The sequence below is a fragment of the Lissotriton vulgaris genome, chromosome 3_1 (assembly GCF_964263255.1).
Source record: "Lissotriton vulgaris chromosome 3_1, aLisVul1.2, whole genome shotgun sequence".
Classification (NCBI taxonomy): Eukaryota; Metazoa; Chordata; class Amphibia; order Caudata; family Salamandridae; genus Lissotriton; species Lissotriton vulgaris.
In genome coordinates this window covers 1,528,755,886-1,528,783,674 of record NC_141689.1, presented here as the reverse complement: position 1 = coordinate 1,528,783,674, position 27,789 = coordinate 1,528,755,886, and the positions used below count along the sequence as shown (strand labels likewise).

The 27,789-nt window shown below is 45.2% G+C and overlaps 1 protein-coding gene across 2 annotated transcripts in view; it reads left to right on the top strand.

The window, feature by feature from the left end:
* Positions 1 to 27,789, top strand: part of SGMS2 (sphingomyelin synthase 2) — a 330,113-nt gene that overhangs the window by 162,419 nt on the left and 139,905 nt on the right. Inside the window, exon 1 of one of the 2 annotated variants that reach the window (XM_086962018.1) lies at positions 24,838 to 24,960. The exons of the other annotated variant lie outside the window; for it this stretch is intronic. The gene's annotated coding sequence lies outside the window, so the exon portion shown is untranslated. Of the gene's footprint in view, positions 1 to 24,837; positions 24,961 to 27,789 lie in introns of those variants that run through there. 2 annotated transcript variants of the gene reach the window in all.

Below are 27,789 nucleotides of genomic sequence, written 5' to 3'. Positions count from 1 at the left end.
ACCAACTGGTCCGTAGCAGAGATTAGCTATCTGGGAAGGCTGCAGTACAGGTAGCAGAACAAATGACAGCCTTAACACTTTTGTTTGACTTGCTCATTTCAAAGGCAACTGACAGGTTTTGCTCTCTTTCATTCCCAGAGCACTACTATACTCTCTTGCTCCAATCCCAACAGGAGAGAAAAACTGTTTTCACCCTAGAATATGGGACGAGAGGTTATCTAAATATGGATGTGGCTAGTGACATGCCTGGAGCTCTACCAGAAGAAAGGAGGGTTCAGATATATTGAATATAGGCTATTGGGAACTTGTACTGTAAAGCGAAGATGAAATGCAGCAAAAGCGGGTGGGCATAGGGCACAAAGTAGACATGATTGTTTAGGGAAAATTCACCTATCTCTTGCTAGTGCTTGGGATAAGGTTGGCGCCTCACCAGCACCTCATTGGAACATTCCCAGACCTACAAAGACTTACACTCAACACCCAAATAAGAAGCTTTTGCTGTAATAAAAAAAGACTTCTGACATTTCTGAAGGACTGTAGGACTTCTGACTATACTGAAGAAAAGGACTTAAGTACTCCTGGGGCTGTGGTACTGATCAGAAATAGCTTTCCCAGCAAATGGAGGAAAGTGGCACATAGTAATTTTTTCTACCTCGAGAGTTACAGGATAAAGAGTCAGAAAGGCCACATTCAGGGCAGACACAAAAAAACAAGTTTGTCCTTATTGGAGCTTTTTGTCACTCTTCAAATTGGTTCAGTAAATGTTTCCGGCATTGGAGCACCCTGAAAGCTTCCAACTTTTTCCAGTATGAAAACCAAAAAGGGATTGAGTCCACAGGGCAAACTTTGAACTGGGGTGAGATGGTAAACCCATCCCATCAATCAAGCAACTTCGGCGGATATACCATTTAACCTTGTCTCACCCTGAGCTGTTGGCGCCAAAACCAACTGACTTAGTGAGAACTTGACAATGACAGATCTAACTTTGAGGGCCCCTTGCCAGCCTCAGTCTTGGACTTTGCCCTGCTGAAGTATTTTGACATCTAAATCAAAGACTTAGGCCCTGCTTTAGTTTGGTGGGTGGAAACAAACGTGACTGATTTCCAAACTGTTGTGTTGCAAGTGCTTTGTATCCAACTGCACTTGTAATACTGTGGATGGGATATCTTTCACCTTTGTGACGGAGTACGCGTGTGCCAAACCCTATAGGAGGCCCTTAGTCAGAAGGTGAAAACAGTCAGTACCTAGAACGACCTTGATGTACCTGACATTCGCTCCATCACTGTCGACTTGAAATCACACTGTGGTACCGGCCAACAGTAAAACTGTTGGTTTTCAATGGTGCTTTACATGACTGGGCACTTTTTTCCTAAAAAAGATTCATATTCCTGGTTCCGTTTATCCAAATGTAATGATCTTAGTGTCTGGCTGCTCTATAGATTTGTATCTACCTTTCTAAATTAGTTTGATAATATTAATGTGCTATTTTCATCACTTAAAATGGTGGTGCTGCTTGAACTCAACACACACTTCTTCTGGGATTGCCTGCTGCTTTTCCTTCTGAAGAAATATTTGAGAACTAGAACATTGTGCCAGAAAAACTGCTCAGACTACGCAGGAAGGTAGCTGACTCCTCTCCTGACTCCTATATTGTTGGGACATTAATGACAAATGGTGCATTTTACCATACATTAGGGCAACATTTGCACAAACATCTTGGGATTAAAATGCAATTTAGCATGGAGGTTTTGACACCTTGTATTTAGGTACTCAATGCAAGTGACCTGAATAATTTCAACCATTGAGAAATCCCTAGTTCTGCCTGGAACAACATCACAAGTTATGGAAACATTATCGCACCAACCAGGTAAATAGTAGGACGTGATAAAGTTTGAATATCCTGCTCAATTTCAAGAGATCAAACCTGCCATAATTTAACAGAGGAAAATGACTAACGACTAATAATTACTGGAACATGCCTATTTTGCTCAGGTAAGCACACACATTGTAACATTATGCCCCAAATCTTGTAAAAGGTGCTAATGGTTGCACCAGATAAATTCCGATCTTGACAGTGTCAATTTTCATTAGGTGTGTTAAATATTATACCCTTCACCCGTTCACTCTTAATGGGGACTTTAAAAGTAAATGACACATTGAACGAATAATATCCCAGCAACATTGGTCAAAACTGAAGATCACTTTACTTGGAGGGGTTCAGGGATTCTTCCCATCGGCCTTTCAGTAAATTTAGTAGAAATTAACCTGTTAATAGTGGTCAAAGTATGGTAGTATATAAATACCATTTTACGTGAGGGGGTGTTGCGTTCTACCCAAGGATGTTTTGGTTTTGGGAGGTACCAACGTAAATAGTAGATTTTATAGCAGACTAGTCCAGTAACTTTCTGAAAAATTGTTATGATTGTTTACACTTGTGACCAAAGACAGTTTGCGATTTTCTACGATACCCCAATTAATAAACATAGTTAGTTTCCGCAACGCACCATTTATCACTCTGCTCAGCAAACTCTCACAATGGCCTCACTGTGCAGAATCAGATAATTCCATAATGACCCAGTAAGGAAGTCCACTGGCAGGATCCACCATTTCTGAGTTGCAAATGAACAACTATATATATCCTTATGAGTCATGGGCTGAGATGCGGGGGGATACGTGTAGCTTGACTTTCATTTTGAATTATGGGGAAAACATGCTACTCCACAATTCCATGACTGGTGGGGGCTACAGGAAGGATAAAACGCTTCCACTCTTACCTTTAAATGGGCTATGTATTGATATTAAATTATTCCCAAGTATCCACCTCAGACCCGATAGGCAGTCAGCCATTCACACAGTATCAAGGACCGACCTGGGAGAGCCAAGAGACACCATTATAGAAGAGCAAAGGTGCCAGAGTTCTGTTTGGTATGTCTAATCCAACAGCAGAGGCCAAAATTCCAGCAAGGTAAAATGAAAATATAAACAGGAAACACAATCAATATACCTGTTGTTTCATACAGTTTCAGTTACCCCCTTCGAGGCTGATGACGAGCTGGGCTCGTCATGGTGTAGCCTCCTCAAACACTGATGACAAGCCCAGCTCGTCATGAACAATGGGTTTTTTAAAAAGTCAGCATATCAGCAGAATAAGAGCAGCGCGCATGTGGTTAAATGTCCATTAACCAATGCCATAATGTCCAAGTTATCACACTTTTTTTTAAACAGATTTTATTGTGTGAACTCACATATTATGCATATCTCTGTCACCCAGAGACAAATGTCACCATCACTGTATCAGCTATATCTGTAATCACATTGATAAAGGGATCACACTTTTGCACTTTTCTTTAGGGCCTAGGCAGCACACCTTGCTGTTTTCCATAAAGCATGCAGTAAATACACTTCACAAACTTTATAACGTTCATTTTAGCACAGTGCATGATCATTGAAAGGCTGTGGGTAGTTGAACAGGGGCTCTCTGGGTAAAATCACTCTACTGGGGTCAAATGATCTGTGGTGTTTATCCAACCCTGCATTCCACTGCCCGGCCAGTTCACAAAGGAGAAGGCATCAGCACCTCCAAGACATATGCACTATGGCAGGTTTAGTGCTAACAGCCAGAAGGCAGAGATGAGCAGAAACAGACTGTCTGTCTTTCTCTGTTTCATACTCTTAGATGATCTGTTCATCAGCTGTCCCTTGATGGCTCCGGCTCTTGACTGCAGAAGGGCCTTCAGCAGGGAGCTTACAGATCCCTTTTAAAGACAGAAATTGTCATTTAATATTACCTGGCTTTCATGTCTCAGATCATGGGATTCTTGAACCTTTGTGCTTCTTCTAGAAAATGCCCCAGAAGGCAAGTGTCAGGGGCACAGCTGAGATCCAAAGCAGCCTCTCTAGCCTCCGATTTAAAAGAAAAGCCCAGTTGGAAAGATCAAATGGCGAGCAACACGTTTTGGTGCTGTGAGTAACATGATGCTCATGAGCTGCACATTGGGGACATACTCGCATAAACCATTCACTGAAAGCTATGTTTCTCTGTCCTTCTAGACAATAACAGATATATTTGTTTAATCACAGTTAAAGTAGTCCCAAACCATATAGCTAACTCTACATATACATTTTTTTTATTATACAGAGGTTTCATCAAATCAGACCAGTTTAAAAAAAAAAACCAATGTATCTGACACGGCTGTTGATAGATGTAAAGGCTACAAAAAGATTATAATTAAACATTAGGAATAGCTAGGCAGTCATTTGAGCACTAAACGCACAGCTTCTAATTGGGTTGATGGCCATAATCACAAAGTGCTTCTATATGATGGTCAATGATATTAACAGGATTTGTAAGGATACCACACTGGTGTCCCAAAGGCGACGAGCAGTAATATCTTAAATATGGGACATTTTTAAAGGATCAATACTACTGGCACGAAATAATCTCAGAAATAGTGGCGTGACAAAACTTGAGGGGGCCCCCCTACAAAGTGCGTGGAGGGGCCCCCTCCGAACACAATCAGGAGCTCTCCAGCCGGAGTACTCTGCCACGGGCCCCCTTGAGATTGGGGTCCCCCTGCACCGCAGGGACTGCAGGGGCCTGTGTTACGCCAGAATCTTATCAATTCATATGAAACATTTTACTGCAATTCTTCCTGTGGGATACAATGACAGCCAGGACATTTGGTATGAAAGCAGGTACCAAGTAAGAGTTTTCCCCATATCCTGGGTACGTGATAATGTTCACTACCGGATGACTTTATGTGGTGCAGTAGGAGGTCAGCAGCCATCGTTGCCAGAACGAGTATGATCACAAGGATGACATGCCGGTAGGTCTTTGAGGATTGCACATGGCAGTGGCATTTAATCAAATCTTGTACAGGGGGTACCCTAGATTACAGAGGAGCAGTAAAACATGATTGCTCCAGACTAGCTTTGATCCGTACTCTGCTTGTTGAATTTCCACCAGGTCTACATTTCACTACAGCCCTGTTTATAAAATATGTCATATATAAGTCATAATTGATCCATACAGCCAAATTTCCAGAACCACGTCACCCAAAGCACTTATTCCAAAGCAAATGCAGATGTTTTTAAATTTTATGAAGCTTAAACGCATGTATCCAAATCTTTTGTGTCTTAAAATGCATAATTTGCCGCTCAAAAATTGATTGGGACAAAAAATAATTTACATTTAAAGTAGTTTCAAAGATGTTATCAGTGATACTGGACCAAACTGTTTTGAATTGCACTTGTTTCTTGATATCTTGGGGCTAAAGTCCTTGTATAGTGGTCTTAATATCCTACCAGGTTTTTGAACAATGATCCGGCCTTATATCGGTTCCTAAATATACGTTAGGCTTCCAGCATTAATAGATAACTACAAACCCTGTGATGAAGGTTTTACTTAAGACATTATGTTGCAGGGGGAAGCAGGGTGATCTGTGAGTCTGGGTGAGCAAGATGCTCTGTCTGAGTCAGGGGGGGTGCTGGCCTGTCTCTAAGCCTTATTGCGTTTTATCAAAAACTCTTGAAAAATAACTAGAAAATAGGCTATTTAAAATGTAAAATCTTGCAAGGGGGTTAAAGCCCCTAGCTGTTTCTCCTGACAGGGCTCACCCACTTGCCTCAATTTCCCATGTCTTTGATTTGGAGACCTATTGGTTTTCGTACTGTACTTAATCCCCAGTGGATACTCCACTGTTGCACCAGTAAAGGCATGTATTTTTATTAACAGCTGCAAGGCTTTTCTCTGCAGCAGAGCTAACGTTGATATATGCGAGGAAGTAATTCAGTCAAGACACTTGGTTTGTGCTGGGTACCCCAAACTCGTCTGAGGCAGTGTCTCATGGCTGTAAGTCAGAAAATGAAATACGAAAATAGCAACTGATCGAAATATTGTGTCCGAAATGTCGTTTGCCAAAATATAAATCTATTGGGTGTAGAGTTTCTAATTTTAACTTCAAATGGGCGATATTTTTGCTAACAGTATTTAGGATACTATGTATATCACACGACATTGTCACAACAATATTCTGCTACCACACCTTCTCTTAGCTTGTTGACTTTCTATTTGTGCTCGCTTGGGCCCATCTGTCTGGAGATGAGAAGTTGTGCCCAATTACCACCAAATTTAATATACATTGTTTGTAGTAGTGTAGAAAACAGTCCCTGTTTGTTTTGCAGCCCAGCTTGACTTCAAACATTCTGTATGTTTCCTGGTTCTGAGCAAGGAAGGAGCAACATATGTATGTTCTATTTAATCTCTTTGTAAAGTTGGAGGTGGGGGTGGTTGGAGGCTTCAGGGTGGCATGATTATCCATAGACCCTCAGAAGGTGGACCAGAAGGGTAATTTGTGCTCTGCCTGGAGCTCAAATAGTGTTTCAGTTTTAAATACTTGCTAATTCCCTGCCATTTGATCAAGCTGGAATTAATGCTAGAGCTGAAAGTGGCTAGGCCCCTCTGCACATCTGAGAGGGCTGACAGGGCATTGGCAATGTTGCTCATCAGGCTGTTCATAAAAACTCTCCCATGAAACAAGCATTGGGAAAGCCAACAGATCTCACCTATGAGAGCCATTATTTTTGCCAATCTTTTGTATCCTTGCTGTACAGCAGCGCGGATGCTTTGCAGTGTGGCTAAAACGAATTTTAAAACGTGCTATTACACAGCCAGGCCTATTTTTTACTCACTTTTTTCAAGTGCATGATTGCTGAATGCATCATAGTCCCATTTTCATTAATAATATTTTTAGCCCTGCTGCACAGCAGCCACATTGCTATACAACATGAATACAAATCATTGCTAAAGTCAGCAATTGCCAGGATGTACAGTATGAAAAATAGTAAAATTATCTAGCCAATTGTCTCAAAGACGAGACCTACAGGCTTTGTAAATGCTTGTTGGGTTTCAGCACAACGCCCCTGTGATCCTGAGCACACTTAATCTCCTAATGTGTAAAAAATGTGTAAAAATAAATAAAAAATATGACATTTGGCAAACAAATCTATCACATAAAGACATGTTCATGTCCATGTCTTAGTGAGAATACATTTGGAAGCAGATATCATTTGTTGTCCGATAAAAGCAGATAACATTTGTTGTCACAATTAACATCCATTTCAAAGGTGAGAAGTGCTTCTTTGAAGTGCCTGTGGCATAGTAAAACATAGCTACAAACATCAAGAGTTTCAATAAGGACCGCAAGGAAGAAGGAAAAATAAAAGCAGTACCTCAATCACAACACAATCAGTGGAAGGGCAGTAATCGAGCTGGAGCAATCAGTACTTGGTTCATGCTGCAGACGAACTAAGAGGAAGTGAAGCCTGCACATGCTGGCTAATTAGAAGTTAGGTAATAAGGCTGTGGTAGATAAATGTAACTTGGTATTTTTAGCTCTGATTATTGAGTTATAAACCCTTTTAAGAGTGAATCTGGACCTACTGGAATATAGAATGAATGTAGTTCATATGAATGCATTGCACATAACCCTTACACATTTTTTTATTGACAATTGTCAAAATAAACATTTTCTACCTACCTACCCAAATTAGCTTGTTGCCAATATTTTTGTCAGTACTTTGACCTATACATTTATGAAAGAGATTGGACTATAAGAAGCAAAATCACTAGTGCTTCACTCTGCTATAGGCTGACAACTGTCTCCCGCCTCATATCTACTGGCACTCTCCTTGCATGCTGAAAATATCTTGAGCATGTATTTGCTTACACTCTCATTTGTTTTCTACTATTCAGCCCAGAGACTATGAGAAAGAACCCAGTTACAGAAGTTGTTTTTAAATAGATTCAGAAAAGGGGGTGGTGATGAACAGAGTGTCTGAATCAAGCAGACCACTCTTACCCAGTCCAAAGATCAGGGCTTGATCCATCACCGTTATTTATCTCACTGCACCATCCCAGCTCAGAACCTGGCTATATGCAAATCAGTCTGTCCCTGGCCCAGTGCATCATGGGAACAGGGCAGACTAAACTACCAAGCCAATTCTTCACCAGAAAGGAGACAAGCTACCGGGGACCGGTTTCTGGCATTTCAGCCGTCTTCGGCCCGGCTTGCTTGAATCCTGATGGAGCAGTGAGAAAAAGACTCATGTCTGAGTATACCCTGCCACACCTATAGTGGCCAAAAACGATTCAGAAAAGGGGGTGGTGATGAACAGAGTGTCTGAATCAAGCAGACCACTCTTACCCAGTCCAAAGATCAGGGCTTGATCCATCACCGTTATTTATCTCACTGCACCATCCCAGCTCAGAACCTGGCTATATGCAAATCAGTCTGTCCCTGGCCCAGTGCATCATGGGAACAGGGCAGACTAAACTACCAAGCCAATTCTTCACCAGAAAGGAGACAAGCTACCGGGGACCGGTTTCTGGCATTTCAGCCGTCTTCGGCCCGGCTTGCTTGAATCCTGATGGAGCAGTGAGAAAGGGACTCATGTCTGAGTATACCCTGCCACACCTATAGTGGCCAAAAACGATTCAGAAAAGGGGGTGGTGATGAACAGAGTGTCTGAATCAAGCAGACCACTCTTACCCAGTCCAAAGATCAGGGCTTGATCCATCACCGTTATTTATCTCACTGCACCATCCCAGCTCAGAACCTGGCTATATGCAAATCAGTCTGTCCCTGGCCCAGTGCATCATGGGAACAGGGCAGACTAAACTACCAAGCCAATTCTTCACCAGAAAGGAGACAAGCTACCGGGGACCGGTTTCTGGCATTTCAGCCGTCTTCGGCCCGGCTTGCTTGAATCCTGATGGAGCAGTGAGAAAGGGACTCATGTCTGAGTATACCCTGCCACACCTATAGTGGCCAAAAACGATTCAGAAAAGGGGGTGGTGATGAACAGAGTGTCTGAATCAAGCAGACCACTCTTACCCAGTCCAAAGATCAGGGCTTGATCCATCACCGTTATTTATCTCACTGCACCATCCCAGCTCAGAACCTGGCTAAATGCAAATCAGTCTGTCCCTGGCCCAGTGCATCATGGGAACAGGGCAGACTAAACTACCAAGCCAATTCTTCACCAGAAAGGAGACAAGCTACCGGGGACCGGTTTCTGGCATTTCAGCCGTCTTCGGCCCGGCTTGCTTGAATCCTGATGGAGCAGTGAGAAAGGGACTCATGTCTGAGTATACCCTGCCACACCTATAGTGGCCAAAAACGATTCAGAAAAGGGGGTGGTGATGAACAGAGTGTCTGAATCAAGCAGACCACTCTTACCCAGTCCAAAGATCAGGGCTTGATCCATCACCGTTATTTATCTCACTGCACCATCCCAGCTCAGAACCTGGCTATATGCAAATCAGTCTGTCCCTGGCCCAGTGCATCATGGGAACAGGGCAGACTAAACTACCAAGCCAATTCTTCACCAGAAAGGAGACAAGCTACCGGGGACCGGTTTCTGGCATTTCAGCCGTCTTCGGCCCGGCTTGCTTGAATCCTGATGGAGCAGTGAGAAAGGGACTCATGTCTGAGTATACCCTGCCACACCTATAGTGGCCAAAAACGATTCAGAAAAGGGGGTGGTGATGAACAGAGTGTCTGAATCAAGCAGACCACTCTTACCCAGTCCAAAGATCAGGGCTTGATCCATCACCGTTATTTATCTCACTGCACCATCCCAGCTCAGAACCTGGCTATATGCAAATCAGTCTGTCCCTGGCCCAGTGCATCATGGGAACAGGGCAGACTAAACTACCAAGCCAATTCTTCACCAGAAAGGAGACAAGCTACCGGGGACCGGTTTCTGGCATTTCAGCCGTCTTCGGCCTGGCTTGCTTGAATCCTGATGGAGCAGTGAGAAAGGGACTCATGTCTGAGTATACCCTGCCACACCTATAGTGGCGAAAAATGATTCAGAAAAGGGGGTGGTGATGAACAGAGTGTCTGAATCAAGCAGACCACTCTTACCCAGTCCAAAGATCAGGGCTTGATCCATCACCGTTATTTCTCTCACTGCACCATCCCAGCTCAGAACCTGGCTATATGCAAATCAGTCTGTCCCTGGCCCAGTGCATCATGGGAACAGGGCAGACTAAACTACCAAGCCAATTCTTCACCAGAAAGGAGACAAGCTACCGGGGACCGGTTTCTGGCATTTCAGCCGTCTTCGGCCCGGCTTGCTTGAATCCTGATGGAGCAGTGAGAAAGGGACTCATGTCTGAGTATACCCTGCCACACCTATAGTGGCCAAAAACGATTCAGAAAAGGGGGTGGTGATGAACAGAGTGTCTGAATCAAGCAGACCACTCTTACCCAGTCCAAAGATCAGGGCTTGATCCATCACCGTTATTTATCTCACTGCACCATCCCAGCTCAGAACCTGGCTATATGCAAATCAGTCTGTCCCTGGCCCAGTGCATCATGGGAACAGGGCAGACTAAACTACCAAGCCAATTCTTCACCAGAAAGGAGACAAGCTACCGGGGACCGGTTTCTGGCATTTCAGCCGTCTTCGGCCCGGCTTGCTTGAATCCTGATGGAGCAGTGAGAAAGGGACTCATGTCTGAGTATACCCTGCCACACCTATAGTGGCCAAAAACGATTCAGAAAAGGGGGTGGTGATGAACAGAGTGTCTGAATCAAGCAGACCACTCTTACCCAGTCCAAAGATCAGGGCTTGATCCATCACCTTTATTTATCTCACTGCACCATCCCAGCTCAGAACCTGGCTATATGCAAATCAGTCTGTCCCTGGCCCAGTGCATCATGGGAACAGGGCAGACTAAACTACCAAGCCAATTCTTCACCAGAAAGGAGACAAGCTACCGGGGACCGGTTTCTGGCATTTCAGCCGTCTTCGGCCCGGCTTGCTTGAATCCTGATGGAGCAGTGAGAAAGGGACTCATGTCTGAGTATACCCTGCCACACCTATAGTGGCCAAAAACGATTCAGAAAAGGGGGTGGTGATGAACAGAGTGTCTGAATCAAGCAGACCACTCTTACCCAGTCCAAAGATCAGGGCTTGATCCATCACCGTTATTTATCTCACTGCACCATCCCAGCTCAGAACCTGGCTAAATGCAAATCAGTCTGTCCCTGGCCCAGTGCATCATGGGAACAGGGCAGACTAAACTACCAAGCCAATTCTTCACCAGAAAGGAGACAAGCTACCGGGGACCGGTTTCTGGCATTTCAGCCGTCTTCGGCCCGGCTTGCTTGAATCCTGATGGAGCAGTGAGAAAGGGACTCATGTCTGAGTATACCCTGCCACACCTATAGTGGCCAAAAACGATTCAGAAAAGGGGGTGGTGATGAACAGAGTGTCTGAATCAAGCAGACCACTCTTACCCAGTCCAAAGATCAGGGCTTGATCCATCACCGTTATTTATCTCACTGCACCATCCCAGCTCAGAACCTGGCTATATGCAAATCAGTCTGTCCCTGGCCCAGTGCATCATGGGAACAGGGCAGACTAAACTACCAAGCCAATTCTTCACCAGAAAGGAGACAAGCTACCGGGGACCGGTTTCTGGCATTTCAGCCGTCTTCGGCCCGGCTTGCTTGAATCCTGATGGAGCAGTGAGAAAGGGACTCATGTCTGAGTATACCCTGCCACACCTATAGTGGCCAAAAACGATTCAGAAAAGGGGGTGGTGATGAACAGAGTGTCTGAATCAAGCAGACCACTCTTACCCAGTCCAAAGATCAGGGCTTGATCCATCACCGTTATTTATCTCACTGCACCATCCCAGCTCAGAACCTGGCTATATGCAAATCAGTCTGTCCCTGGCCCAGTGCATCATGGGAACAGGGCAGACTAAACTACCAAGCCAATTCTTCACCAGAAAGGAGACAAGCTACCGGGGACCGGTTTCTGGCATTTCAGCCGTCTTCGGCCTGGCTTGCTTGAATCCTGATGGAGCAGTGAGAAAGGGACTCATGTCTGAGTATACCCTGCCACACCTATAGTGGCGAAAAATGATTCAGAAAAGGGGGTGGTGATGAACAGAGTGTCTGAATCAAGCAGACCACTCTTACCCAGTCCAAAGATCAGGGCTTGATCCATCACCGTTATTTCTCTCACTGCACCATCCCAGCTCAGAACCTGGCTATATGCAAATCAGTCTGTCCCTGGCCCAGTGCATCATGGGAACAGGGCAGACTAAACTACCAAGCCAATTCTTCACCAGAAAGGAGACAAGCTACCGGGGACCGGTTTCTGGCATTTCAGCCGTCTTCGGCCCGGCTTGCTTGAATCCTGATGGAGCAGTGAGAAAGGGACTCATGTCTGAGTATACCCTGCCACACCTATAGTGGCCAAAAACGATTCAGAAAAGGGGGTGGTGATGAACAGAGTGTCTGAATCAAGCAGACCACTCTTACCCAGTCCAAAGATCAGGGCTTGATCCATCACCGTTATTTATCTCACTGCACCATCCCAGCTCAGAACCTGGCTATATGCAAATCAGTCTGTCCCTGGCCCAGTGCATCATGGGAACAGGGCAGACTAAACTACCAAGCCAATTCTTCACCAGAAAGGAGACAAGCTACCGGGGACCGGTTTCTGGCATTTCAGCCGTCTTCGGCCCGGCTTGCTTGAATCCTGATGGAGCAGTGAGAAAGGGACTCATGTCTGAGTATACCCTGCCACACCTATAGTGGCCAAAAACGATTCAGAAAAGGGGGTGGTGATGAACAGAGTGTCTGAATCAAGCAGACCACTCTTACCCAGTCCAAAGATCAGGGCTTGATCCATCACCGTTATTTATCTCACTGCACCATCCCAGCTCAGAACCTGGCTATATGCAAATCAGTCTGTCCCTGGCCCAGTGCATCATGGGAACAGGGCAGACTAAACTACCAAGCCAATTCTTCACCAGAAAGGAGACAAGCTACCGGGGACCGGTTTCTGGCATTTCAGCCGTCTTCGGCCCGGCTTGCTTGAATCCTGATGGAGCAGTGAGAAAGGGACTCATGTCTGAGTATACCCTGCCACACCTATAGTGGCCAAAAACGATTCAGAAAAGGGGGTGGTGATGAACAGAGTGTCTGAATCAAGCAGACCACTCTTACCCAGTCCAAAGATCAGGGCTTGATCTATCACCGTTATTTATCTCACTGCACCATCCCAGCTCAGAACCTGGCTATATGCAAATCAGTCTGTCCCTGGCCCAGTGCATCATGGGAACAGGGCAGACTAAACTACCAAGCCAATTCTTCACCAGAAAGGAGACAAGCTACCGGGGACCGGTTTCTGGCATTTCAGCCGTCTTCGGCCTGGCTTGCTTGAATCCTGATGGAGCAGTGAGAAAGGGACTCATGTCTGAGTATACCCTGCCACACCTATAGTGGCGAAAAATGATTCAGAAAAGGGGGTGGTGATGAAAAGAGTGTCTGAATCAAGCAGACCACTCTTACCCAGTCCAAAGATCAGGGCTTGATCCATCACCGTTATTTCTCTCACTGCACCATCCCAGCTCAGAACCTGGCTATATGCAAATCAGTCTGTCCCTGGCCCAGTGCATCATGGGAACAGGGCAGACTAAACTACCAAGCCAATTCTTCACCAGAAAGGAGACAAGCTACCGGGGACCGGTTTCTGGCATTTCAGCCGTCTTCGGCCCGGCTTGCTTGAATCCTGATGGAGCAGTGAGAAAGGGACTCATGTCTGAGTATACCCTGCCACACCTATAGTGGCCAAAAACGATTCAGAAAAGGGGGTAGTGATGAACAGAGTGTCTGAATCAAGCAGACCACTCTTACCCAGTCCAAAGATCAGGGCTTGATCCATCACCGTTATTTATCTCACTGCACCATCCCAGCTCAGAACCTGGCTATATGCAAATCAGTCTGTCCCTGGCCCAGTGCATCATGGGAACAGGGCAGACTAAACTACCAAGCCAATTCTTCACCAGAAAGGAGACAAGCTACCGGGGACCGGTTTCTGGCATTTCAGCCGTCTTCGGCCCGGCTTGCTTGAATCCTGATGAAGCAGTGAGAAAGGGACTCATGTCTGAGTATACCCTGCCACACCTATAGTGGCCAAAAACGATTCAGAAAAGGGGGTGGTGATGAACAGAGTGTCTGAATCAAGCAGACCACTCTTACCCAGTCCAAAGATCAGGGCTTGATCCATCACCGTTATTTATCTCACTGCACCATCCCAGCTCAGAACCTGGCTATATGCAAATCAGTCTGTCCCTGGCCCAGTGCATCATGGGAACAGGGCAGACTAAACTACCAAGCCAATTCTTCACCAGAAAGGAGACAAGCTACCGGGGACCGGTTTCTGGCATTTCAGCCGTCTTCGGCCCGGCTTGCTTGAATCCTGATGGAGCAGTGAGAAAGGGACTCATGTCTGAGTATACCCTGCCACACCTATAGTGGCCAAAAACGATTCAGAAAAGGGGGTGGGAGCTTGTTTCCTTCCCAGTGTAAGAATTGGCTTTTGTAGTTTGGTTTGCCCTGTTCCCATCATGCACTGTGACAGGAACAGACTAATTTGCATACAGCCAGGTTCTGAAACTGGGATGGTGCAGTGAGCTAAAAAACGGTGTTGGATCTAGCCCTGATCTCTTGACTGGGTGAGAGCTTTCTGCTTAATTCAGAGACTCTGTCCCTCACCACCCCTTGTTGTAAATATTTTTGTCCACCCTAAGCGTCGAAGGGTATTCTCAGATGTGAGACCCTTGCTCATTGCACCATCAGGATTCAAGCAAACCGGGCCGAAGACGGCTGTAATGCCAGAAACCGGTCCCCGGGAGCTTGTTTCCTTCCCAGTGTAAGAATTGGCTTTTGTAGTTTGGTTTGCCCTGTTCCCATCATGCACTGGGACAGGAACAGACTAATTTGCATACAGCCAGGTTCTGAAACTGGGATGGTGCAGTGAGCTAAAAAACGGTGTTGGATCTAGCCCTGATCTCTTGACTGGGTGAGAGCTTTCTGCTTAATTCAGAGACTCTGTCCCTCACCACCCCTTGTTGTAAATATTTTTGTCCACCCTAAGCGTGGAAGGGTATTCTCAGATGTGAGACCCTTGCTCATTGCACCATCAGGATTCAAGCAAACCGGGCCGAAGACGGCTGTAATGCCAGAAACCGGTCCCCGGGAGCTTGTTTCCTTCCCAGTGTAAGAATTGGCTTTTGTAGTTTGGTTTGCCCTGTTCCCATCATGCACTGGGACAGGAACAGACTAATTTGCATACAGCCAGGTTCTGAAACTGGGATGGTGCAGTGAGCTAAAAAACGGTGTTGGATCTAGCCCTGATCTCTTGACTGGGTGAGAGCTTTCTGCTTAATTCAGAGACTCTGTCCCTCACCACCCCTTGTTGTAAATATTTTTGTCCACCCTAAGCGTGGAAGGGTATTCTCAGATGTGAGACCCTTGCTCATTGCACCATCAGGATTCAAGCAAACCGGGCCGAAGACGGCTGTAATGCCAGAAACCGGTCCCCGGGAGCTTGTTTCCTTCCCAGTGTAAGAATTGGCTTTTGTAGTTTGGTTTGCCCTGTTCCCATCATGCACTGGGACAGGAACAGACTAATTTGCATACAGCCAGGTTCTGAAACTGGGATGGTGCAGTGAGCTAAAAAACGGTGTTGGATCTAGCCCTGATCTCTTGACTGGGTGAGAGCTTTCTGCTTAATTCAGAGACTCTGTCCCTCACCACCCCTTGTTGTAAATATTTTTGTCCACCCTAAGCGTGGAAGGGTATTCTCAGATGTGAGACCCTTGCTCATTGCACCATCAGGATTCAAGCAAACCGGGCCGAAGACGGCTGTAATGCCAGAAACCGGTCCCCGGGAGCTTGTTTCCTTCCCAGTGTAAGAATTGGCTTTTGTAGTTTGGTTTGCCCTGTTCCCATCATGCACTGGGACAGGAACAGACTAATTTGCATACAGCCAGGTTCTGAAACTGGGATGGTGCAGTGAGCTAAAAAACGGTGTTGGATCTAGCCCTGATCTCTTGACTGGGTGAGAGCTCTCTGCTTAATTCAGAGACTCTGTCCCTCACCACCCCTTGTTGTAAATATTTTTGTCCACCCTAAGCGTGGAAGGGTATTCTCAGATGTGAGACCCTTGCTCATTGCACCATCAGGATTCAAGCAAACCGGGTCGAAGACGGCTGTAATGCCAGAAACCGGTCCCCGGGAGCTTGTTTCCTTCCCAGTGTAAGAATTGGCTTTTGTAGTTTGGTTTGCCCTGTTCCCATCATGCACTGGGACAGGAACAGACTAATTTGCATACAGCCAGGTTCTGAAACTGGGATGGTGCAGTGAGCTAAAAAACGGTGTTGGATCTAGCCCTGATCTCTTGACTGGGTGAGAGCTTTCTGCTTAATTCAGAGACTCCGTCCCTCACCACCCCTTGTTGTAAATATTTTTGTCCACCCTAAGCGTGGAAGGGTATTCTCAGATGTGAGACCCTTGCTCATTGCACCATCAGGATTCAAGCAAACCGGGCCGAAGACGGCTGTAATGCCAGAAACCGGTCCCCGGGAGCTTGTTTCCTTCCCAGTGTAAGAATTGGCTTTTGTAGTTTGGTTTGCCCTGTTCCCATCATGCACTGGGACAGGAACAGACTAATTTGCATACAGCCAGGTTCTGAAACTGGGATGGTGCAGTGAGCTAAAAAACGGTGTTGGATCTAGCCCTGATCTCTTGACTGGGTGAGAGCTTTCTGCTTAATTCAGAGACTCTGTCCCTCACCACCCCTTGTTGTAAATATTTTTGTCCACCCTAAGCGTGGAAGGGTATTCTCAGATGTGAGACCCTTGCTCATTGCACCATCAGGATTCAAGCAAACCGGGCCGAAGACGGCTGTAATGCCAGAAACCGGTCCCCGGGAGCTTGTTTCCTTCCCAGTGTAAGAATTGGCTTTTGTAGTTTGGTTTGCCCTGTTCCCATCATGCACTGGGACAGGAACAGACTAATTTGCATACAGCCAGGTTCTGAAACTGGGATGGTGCAGTGAGCTAAAAAACGGTGTTGGATCTAGCCCTGATCTCTTGACTGGGTGAGAGCTTTCTGCTTAATTCAGAGACTCTGTCCCTCACCACCCCTTGTTGTAAATATTTTTGTCCACCCTAAGCGTGGAAGGGTATTCTCAGATGTGAGACCCTTGCTCATTGCACCATCAGGATTCAAGCAAACCGGGCCGAAGACGGCTGTAATGCCAGAAACCGGTCCCCGGGAGCTTGTTTCCTTCCCAGTGTAAGAATTGGCTTTTGTAGTTTGGTTTGCCCTGTTCCCATCATGCACTGGGACAGGAACAGACTAATTTGCATACAGCCAGGTTCTGAAACTGGGATGGTGCAGTGAGCTAAAAAACGGTGTTGGATCTAGCCCTGATCTCTTGACTGGGTGAGAGCTTTCTGCTTAATTCAGAGACTCTGTCCCTCACCACCCCTTGTTGTAAATATTTTTGTCCACCCTAAGCGTGGAAGGGTATTCTCAGATGTGAGACCCTTGCTCATTGCACCATCAGGATTCAAGCAAACCGGGCCGAAGACGGCTGTAATGCCAGAAACCGGTCCCCGGGAGCTTGTTTCCTTCCCAGTGTAAGAATTGGCTTTTGTAGTTTGGTTTGCCCTGTTCCCATCATGCACTGGGACAGGAACAGACTAATTTGCATACAGCCAGGTTCTGAAACTGGGATGGTGCAGTGAGCTAAAAAACGGTGTTGGATCTAGCCCTGATCTCTTGACTGGGTGAGAGCTCTCTGCTTAATTCAGAGACTCTGTCCCTCACCACCCCTTGTTGTAAATATTTTTGTCCACCCTAAGCGTGGAAGGGTATTCTCAGATGTGAGACCCTTGCTCATTGCACCATCAGGATTCAAGCAAACCGGGTCGAAGACGGCTGTAATGCCAGAAACCGGTCCCCGGGAGCTTGTTTCCTTCCCAGTGTAAGAATTGGCTTTTGTAGTTTGGTTTGCCCTGTTCCCATCATGCACTGGGACAGGAACAGACTAATTTGCATACAGCCAGGTTCTGAAACTGGGATGGTGCAGTGAGCTAAAAAACGGTGTTGGATCTAGCCCTGATCTCTTGACTGGGTGAGAGCTTTCTGCTTAATTCAGAGACTCCGTCCCTCACCACCCCTTGTTGTAAATATTTTTGTCCACCCTAAGCGTGGAAGGGTATTCTCAGATGTGAGACCCTTGCTCATTGCACCATCAGGATTCAAGCAAACCGGGCCGAAGACGGCTGTAATGCCAGAAACCGGTCCCCGGGAGCTTGTTTCCTTCCCAGTGTAAGAATTGGCTTTTGTAGTTTGGTTTGCCCTGTTCCCATCATGCACTGGGACAGGAACAGACTAATTTGCATACAGCCAGGTTCTGAAACTGGGATGGTGCAGTGAGCTAAAAAACGGTGTTGGATCTAGCCCTGATCTCTTGACTGGGTGAGAGCTTTCTGCTTAATTCAGAGACTCTGTCCCTCACCACCCCTTGTTGTAAATATTTTTGTCCACCCTAAGCGTGGAAGGGTATTCTCAGATGTGAGACCCTTGCTCATTGCACCATCAGGATTCAAGCAAACCGGGCCGAAGACGGCTGTAATGCCAGAAACCGGTCCCCGGGAGCTTGTTTCCTTCCCAGTGTAAGAATTGGCTTTTGTAGTTTGGTTTGCCCTGTTCCCATCATGCACTGGGACAGGAACAGACTAATTTGCATACAGCCAGGTTCTGAAACTGGGATGGTGCAGTGAGCTAAAAAACGGTGTTGGATCTAGCCCTGATCTCTTGACTGGGTGAGAGCTTTCTGCTTAATTCAGAGACTCTGTCCCTCACCACCCCTTGTTGTAAATGTTTTTAAATAGAAGCAGGACTCAATTAGAAGACCCTCATGCAACCTGTTTGACGTAATATGTTAGCATGACGTAACATGGCTTTCCCAGATAGGTATGTTGCTTCTGCCCACCACATCATACAGCATGGAGCAGCCCACTTTATCTACTGGCACCCTTCATTTTAAGTGACTGCACACAGCCTGTGCACATTGTTCACGTTCATTCACCTTAAAAATTGTTCTGTTCTCTTCAGTTCCAAAGCTAGTTTAAAGTGCATTTTTGTATAATATTTATTTTTTTGGGTAACTTTTCCAGCTATTTATTTTGCCTGCCCTCTTTTTTAATATTTATGTTATAAAGTGTTTAAGTGGCATTGAAATATTGTAACTGTAGGCTATTTAAATGCTTAAGTTTCCTTCACAAATAATAATAACAATAACAGGCATTTGCAAAGCCAATGGGCCTCTCCTATATTGGCTTTGTCAATGTCTTTTAGCCATGTTGTAAAGCAGCATGGCTGCTGTTAAGAATAGCTTAAAGTTACTGGTGTGGCATAGAGGAGAGTGGTGTAGAGTGGTTTAGAGTGGAGTGGTGTAGAGTTGATTGAAGTGGAGTGGCGTACTGTAGCGTTTAGTGCAGTGGCGCAGGATAGAGAGCCATAGAGTAGAGTGGAGTGGTGTAGAGTGGCGTAGAGTCGAGTGGTGTACAGTATAGTAGTATAAAGAAGAGTGGCACAGAATAGAGTGGCATAGAGTAGGGTGGAGTAGAGCGGCATAGAGTAGAGTGGCATAGAGTAGAGTGGCACAGAGTGGAATGGCCTACAGTCCCATAGTGTGTCACTGTGTGGAGTGGGGAGTGGAGTGACACGGACTGTCCTAGTGTAGAGTGGGATGGAGTAAAGTGTTGTACACTGGAGAAGAGTGGTGTGGAGTGGCAAAGGATGACATAAAGTAGAGTGGCAAAGAGTAGAGCAGCATAGAGTAAAGTAGAGTGGAGTAGAGTAGAGTGACATAGATTGAAGAGGCGTACAGTAGAGGGGTGTACAGTAAAGTGGCATGCAGAGGATTGGCATAGAGTAGAGTGGTATAGAGTAGATTGACAGACTATGTGGTGTAAAGTAGGGCAATGTAGATTAGCATTGGCTAGGGTGGCATAGAGTGACATAGAGTGGAATGGAGTGGTGTGGAGTAGAGTCGCATACAGTGAAGTGGCATAGAGTGGAGTGGAGTAGAGTACAATAGAGGAGATTGCGTAGTTTTGAGAGGAGTAGAGTGGCATAGAGTGGGGTGGAGTGCAGTAGAGTGGCATGGACCAGAGTAGTGTGCTGTAGAGTAGAGTGGCTTAGAGTAAAGTGGTCTTGAGTGGTATAGAGTTTAGTGGCATTAAGTAATGTATAGTGGAATGGAGTGGTGTGGAGTAAAGTGGCATACAGTGAAGTGGAGTAGAGTGCAGTGGATTAGAGTGGAGTATAGTAGAGCACCATAGAGTATGGTGGCATAGAGTGATGTAAATCACAGTGGCATAGAGTAGAGTAGTGCAACATGGAGTTGATTTGCGTAGACTGATGGAGAGTGGCATTGTGTGGGGTGGAGTGGTGTACACAAGTGGAGTGGCATAGAGTGGCATATAGCTGAGTGGCATAGATTACATTGGCATAGAGTTTGGGGTCGAGTAGAATGGCCTACAGTAGAATGCGTAGGTGATGTAGAGTAGAGTGGCATAGAGTGGGTGCAGCAGAGTGGAGTAGAGTGAAGGGAAGTAGAGTGGTGTGGTGTGGTGTGGTGTGGAGTAGAGTAGCATGGAGCAGAGTAGAGTGGTGTAGAGTGGCGTAGAGTAGAGTAGTGTATTATGGAGAGGCATAGGGTAAAATGGAGTGGCATAAAATAAATTGCTGTGTAGTAGAGTGAATTAGAGTAGTATAGAGTAGAGTGTTGTAGATTAGATTAGCGTAGAGTGGAGTGATGTAGAGTGGCATTGTGTGGAGTGGCATAGATTAGAATGATGTTGCATAGATTGGAGTAGAGTGGCGTGGAGTGGTGTGCAATGGCATGGAGTGGTGTGGCATAGAGGGGGCTGGGTTAGAGTGGTGTAGAGTGGTGCAGGATAGAGAAGTGTAAATTCGAGTGGCATAGAGTGGGATGGAGCCAATTAGAGTGGTGTGGAGTAGAGTGATGTGGTGTAGAGTGGCATAGATTGAAGTGGTATAAAAAAAGAGTGGCATAGTGTAAAATGCAATAGCATAGAGTATGATGGAGTGGCATGGAGTAGAGTGGTGTAGATTAAAATTGCCTCAGGGTTGAGTGGGGGAGAGTAGCGTGGGGTAGTGTGGCATGAAGTAGACTGGAGTGGCATGAACTGGAGTGGCATAGAGTACAATGGTGTAGAGGAGAGTGGAGTAGTGTATTGTGGAGAGGCATGGAGTAAAATAGAGTGGCATAGAGTACAGTGGCTTAAAATACACTGGTGTATAGTAGAGTGAGATAGAGTGGTGTAGAGTAGAGTGCTGTAGAGTAGATTAGAGTAGAGTGGAGTAATGTAGAGTGGCATTGTGTGAAGTGGCATAAAGTAGAATGACGTTGCATAGATTGGAGTAGAGTGGTGTGGAGAGGCGTGCAATGGCATAGAGTAAAATGGTGTAGAGTAGAGTGGCATAAAGTAGAGTGGCTTAAAGTAGAACGAAGTGGCGCAGAATGGAGTAGGGTAGAGTGGAGAGGAGTGCAGTGGAGTCGCATAGAGTAGTGAGGCGTAGAGTAGATTGACATGGCATAGAGTGGCATAAAATAGAGTAACGTAGAGTGGAGTAAAGTGGAGTAGAGTGGCATAGATTGGAGTACAGTGGCATAGAGGTGTGTAGAGTGTCATAGAGTAGACAGACATAGAGTGGAGTAGCATAGAGTAGAGTAGCATAGAGTAGTACTGTTATAGGTGTAAGTAACTAAAGAGTCAATAGAGACAGCTGATAGGGTGAAAGCAGCATAAATAAGAAGCTGTATGTCTCTGCTAAAAGTAGAAAATCACAACGCACATTCAGCAATAATACCAAAACGCTTATAGAATAAAATAATTATGTTGCAAAGTTACGAGAAAGAACAAAGACAAGGAAAAATGTGTACATGGTCCATGCTTCAGGCCGGAGCTAACACAAGAAAGGAAGGGAAGCCTACAAAAGACGTGCAATCTAAAGATTGCGAATGAGTAGCAATTAAAACAAATAATGGTATGCTCAGGTCAGGTTGTAAGCTCACTTAATTATAAACAATGAACCGGATGTCATAATATTTTGTGTCATGGTTTGTACCACTTTTGTGGCACAGCCATGAAGCAAAATGCTAGTAGACATTTACACAGCCACACACGGGGTGATTAGCACCCACTTGTGTAGCTGTGTACAAAAAATGTAACGAAAAGCAGCAGCTTGCAATGCATTGTGGTACATTTAATTCTGGGAAGCGTCCCATGGGTGGAACATGGGCGTTCCCATGCATCCGTCCATGGATGTCATGCAATCCCAGACTTACAAAGATTTGTAAAACCTGGGATTATGTGAAATTGCTACGCCTTCCAGAGGATGGCATAAATCAACTCCTGCCTCCTAATCCTACTCAATTTATCGGCACATTTGATACAGTGAATCATCAAGCTTTACTTGACATACTTAAGTACTGCACCGCTATCAATGCCACAGTCCTGAGATGGTTCACGTCCTACCTGTAACATTGTTCCAAACAAATATAAATCAACAGTTGACTGTCAAAGTCTTCTCCAGTTCCACAAGGTATACATCTAGGCTCTATACTCTCTCCAGCCCTATTTAATCTTTTAATGGAACCCCTCACAGTTATTCTGAACCATGCAAGGGTCAAATAGCACCTGTATGCTGATGACACACAACTCTGCTACAAAATAACATCACCCAGAGACATCGTTCATCTAAATGCACCTGGCAGCCAAAACCTGGAACAACCTCCTCCTGCACCTCAAGATCGCACCATCCCTCCAACAATTCAAATGAGACCTAAAGACCTGGCTGTTTGAGTAACCACCTCCATGCAGCAGTAAACAGCCCCAGTGCCTCAAGACACTTGTGGGATTTTTGCTGCACTCAACAAATGACTGATTGATTGCTTGATTTATTGATTAAACGCCACACTAAAAATGATACAAAACTGGTTAAACACCAATCACCTAAACCTGAACCCCAACAAGAATAAACTACAACTTGTCTCTCCGAGAAATAAACCTTCACCGATCCATGTTTGGCTCAGTGATTTGTACTCACTAAACTGTTCTGTCTCACTTTCTAACTATATAAAGTCCTTAGGTATCACCCTGGACAAAAACATTTCAATGAAGGAACACATCAACAACTCAGCCAAAGGAGAACTCTACACACTAAAACCTGTAAAGAAAATCAGACTGTTTATTCCTCCTGATAATCTTAAAGTGGTAGTTCAATCACTAGTCCTCTTGAAACTTGACGACCGCAATGCCATCTTCACTGGAACTTCAAAAAGTCACCTTGCGCCCCTAAGAGCAACCCTCAAAGAGGCTGCTAGACTTCTCCCAGGAATCAAACGGTTTGATCACATCGCACCTGCCTTCAAGATTCTCAATTGACTTCCCATTGGAGGAAGATGCATCTTCAAGACAGCCTGTATCACTTATAAAACCCTTCATACAAAGAACAACAAATACCTAGAAGCCAAACTATCGAAAGCAGGAAGAGGCCAGGCACTAAGAAGCTCTATCTCACTTCTACTTATACCTCCAAAGCTGAAGAAATAATCCCAGGCATGCTTTTTCTCAGGAAACACTCCTAGAATTTGTAACTCACTCCCTAAGGATCTCTGCTGCAACCCCTCCTTTTGCTGCGTCAAACGAGACCTCAAATCTCTACTGCTTAACTAATTCCACACGCTCACAAATTGAGTTAATGTATTCCCAAATATTCAACTCTCATCTACAGGATCCCTCGATGCAGTCGCCTGACTCACTCAGTCTCTTATCTGTCACTAACGCATTTACCTTAATGCTGAGTTATCATATACTTTTGTGACTGATTGGACTACCTTAATGATGTATTATTCTATACTCTTTTGTCCACATGAATCCTCGCATGTAGTTCGAGTAAGCTTATTTACATAACATGTTAAGCACTCCGATACCTTCGGATCAAGCTAGCGCTATATGAAACAAAAACAAATAAATAAGGAGAAAAATCAATTTTTTGCCTTGTTATTTTTTTCTTTTTATATGTGCTGCAATTCGCAGCACCCATAGAAAGAGGAAAATGCCTCGAGAGATTGTTTTTGTGCAGGGAGGTATCCCAGCCTGTAGTGCGCCAGCGCTTTGAGAGAGCAGAAGTAGTATCTTAGTAGAGATGTCGTATTTCTGATCTCTCCCTTTCACACAATGCAGCACAGTAAGTTGCCTTGCTAAACTGTATTGGGTGAAAGAATAGTAAATGTGACCCAATATGTCTCGCAGTAAAGCGCATGCGCTGTGTAGGCGAGACATAAAAATGCATGGCAAACCTGAAAGGCATTTTGTTTGAAAAAACATCACCCGTCAGACATCTGCACGTATAAGTGACAGCATAATTTACATTTTTGTGGCGTCTAAAAAAACAAAATAAAAGAACCATTGCGCCAGCTTGGAAAGGCCAGATCTATAAAGATCTGCCAGTGCTGCTTTTCATGCAGTGGCTGCACTAAAGACAAAAATAACACGGCCCCTGCTGGAGCGTGAGCGCTATGCAATGTGGTCTTCTGGCTGGAGAACCAGTTCTCCTGAGTTGTTTGTGGAGAGCAGGTCATGCTATTGTTCACGCTCTCAGTGCCTAGCAGCAGGTTTCATGATGTAAAGATTGGTTTGTTTAAGGCTCGTGCTCAATGGGAGAGAATGTGCTAAAAGGCGAGGTGGGGAGACTTACCCAGTGAGAGCAACTCCCTGTAGAAACTATGCAGAGGCGCGAGCCTCACTCTCAAGGGAGTGAGCAAGTGTTGCAGGGTCTGGAGAACTTCCGTTGAATCCTGTGACGCAGAGGCGCGAGCCTCACTCAAGGGAGTGAGCAAGTGTTGCAGGGTCTGGAGAACTTCCGTTGAATCCTGTGACGCAGAGGCGCGAGCCTCACTCAAGGGAGTGAGCAAGTGTTGCAGGGTCTGGAGAACTTCCGTTGAATCCTGTGACGCATCTATTTACTTTAGATTGAGGTACGCTTCTTTTACCCATGCTATTGTGTGACATGTGCGTGGTACGCCTACTTTGCCGTGTTATAGTGTGGTGCGGTTTCAGCTGGAATACTGTAATGTGCTACAGTAAATAATGCTTTCTGTGGTGTGGTGTGAAATTCGGCGAGCTCGTTTGTGTGCATGTGTATTGCACGGTATGTCAAGGCACAATATGGAATGTTTAGTATTTCATGCTGTGGTCTTAAATGTTACAGTACGGTAGAGTAAGTACAGTTGCATTATGCTATGGTATGGTGTGTCGCAGAATATTGTGGTATAGCATCATGTCTTATGGGACGGTATGGTGCATTGGATTTAATGTTATGGTATGCTATGTTATGTCCTTTCATGTCATGCTATGCTGTGGTATGTTGTGTTACGGTATTTTCGTTCACGTTCTGTTATAGAATGTTATTGTATGCTTTTGTTTGCTGGGCTGTGGTTTAAGTTTAATAACATGTCGGCTGGCTTTGAAATGCTTTCAGTTTGCCGCTGACCTGTAGAAAGGGTGACTAAGCTGGCTGGCAGTTATCAAGAGAGTATATTGGAAGACAGACGGATGTGTGGAGATTAAAGAAAGTTCTGGCTAAGGAGCAGAACTTTAGGGCTCGGGGAGCGTTCCTTGAAGAACAGGCACTGTGGAGATGTGGTGCTGGGTGGTTTCAGAGCGCGATTCATGTTGCCATTGTCTATCCACCTTAAATCTTTTTTTCTGTGAAAGCTGAACTATATAAGAATCACAAATACATGGGTAAATAACTAATCCCAATTGCTCCTGCTGCATCCCCTGCCTCTTGCTGTACCTTCCTCGCACCACGATGTGCCATGCAAGGGTCTCATTGCAGAGGCATTATATGACTGTTGGCTTTTGCGACAGCGGCATAGCTACCACTGGTTCAGCAGGTGTAGTGGCACCGGGACCCAGAGCCCTGAGGGGCCCATTCAGCCCTGTTCATTGCTGTATTTTATTTACCCCAACAGCAGTTAAAGGGGCCATTTTATTTGCTTGCACCATGGCATCCTTGCTACACTGTTGCTTTCCAAGCTCCCATCGGCCATCGGCGTCAATGTGCTAGTCATGCGTCTCGCGCTTCCCCTCCATATATCCTACAGCACCCTGTGTGGGACTCTACTAGGGCAACTTTTCACTGCTCAACCCTGGGGCCCACTCCCTACAAAGTTGTTTGTTAAGGGTCCCGCACTCCCTTTGAATGATTGTTTTGAAGATTGTTAGATAAGTGTAATACTTTCGTTGGTGCAATGGATGGTGATCTTGCTGGGCTCCCAAGATCGAGATATATATCATTCAATTATGTATCCTGTGAACACAAGATGCATTTCCTCCATGCACTCCTTTCCAAACTTTCATAAATGTTCGTACAAATTTTTCTGCTTGTTAGATGATTTATTTTTTTCTCATTTTATACAAGGTGTATCATTATGTTCATAACTATTCAACATATTCCATGTCTCGGAAAAGTTTATCACAATGTGGTTGCCCAATGCATTTCAAGCGTAACGCCCTTCCTCAGGGGACTTCGTAAACTCTAGAAACGATAATCATAAGTCACAATCAGTGTAGAAATAATGGTCCCTAAATGAAAATATATTTTCATATTGACATTGCACATCAGTAATCCCCCCCGTGCTATGGTAAAAACTCGTAAACAGTATTCATGATACTTGTGTGAAATGGTACTAATGTCCAAATGATGGAAAAAAACGGATAAAATATAATGAAGACCCAGTAACTGGGTACTGACCTTAATGCATGGAATAATTCGTGCCTTGCAATTGGCTGTAATAAGGAAAATAAAATCCGGGTGTAAATACATAGCGTAACGCATATGTCTGGTTTCTGTGTTAAAGAATATATCTTAGTAGTCTCTTACCGAGGTCCTGTTAACGTGGAGTCTTCCTCGCTAGTTTTGGCGTGCAGCGCTCTGTACGCGAGTGCTCTATGGTTTTAACGGCCAAGCGTTTTGTGTAGTCAGGGTTACCGTCCGAGTGACGTATGCTGTACTCTATGGTTGTGACTTGCGCTAGGTAACAGCGCTCTGTACGTGAGTGCTCTATGGTATTGACGACCAGGCGTCAGGGTTACCGTCCATAGACGAGTTGTACTCTGTAGCTTGCGCTAGGTAACGGCGCGTGCTGAAAATAGTAAACATGAGTGAAGGACTGTGCCGCTAGTAACGCGATGTGAGGTTGCTAGGGTAAGCTGAAAAAGTGTAAATAAAGGAGCGGACTATGTCGCTGTGTGAAAACTCGGGAGAGTCATTAAGTGACAATATGCACAGGGGGGATGTATGGATTAAAGAGAGATATTTACATGATGGGTGATGTGCATGTTTAACTAGATGTGTTATGTGCACATAACAAAGCGTAACGTAAAAACATGATTTTCACATTGTCCAATGACAAAATTAAAATTGTAATGCGAGCTGAACTACACAGTATCAAAGTTATTATTCATAGATAACAGTGAAAGTCCAATCTTTCATTGAGCCCTTTCGGCTGGAGGGTGCACAAGAAGTCTATCCAGAAAATTTCTCTGCGAAGTAAGTGGCTGTTGTTGTCTCGACCTGGTAGGGTTGCCACTTTTTCAAGTATACAGAATTTTAATTGGCTTGCATTGTGTTTTGCCTCATTGAAGTGTACCTAGCGCAAGCTACAGAGTACAACTCGTCTATGGACGGTAACCCTGACGCCTGGTCGTCAATACCCATAGAGCACTCACGTACAGAGCGCTGTTACCTAGCGCAAGTCACAACCATAGAGTACAGCATACGTCACTCGGACGGTAACCCT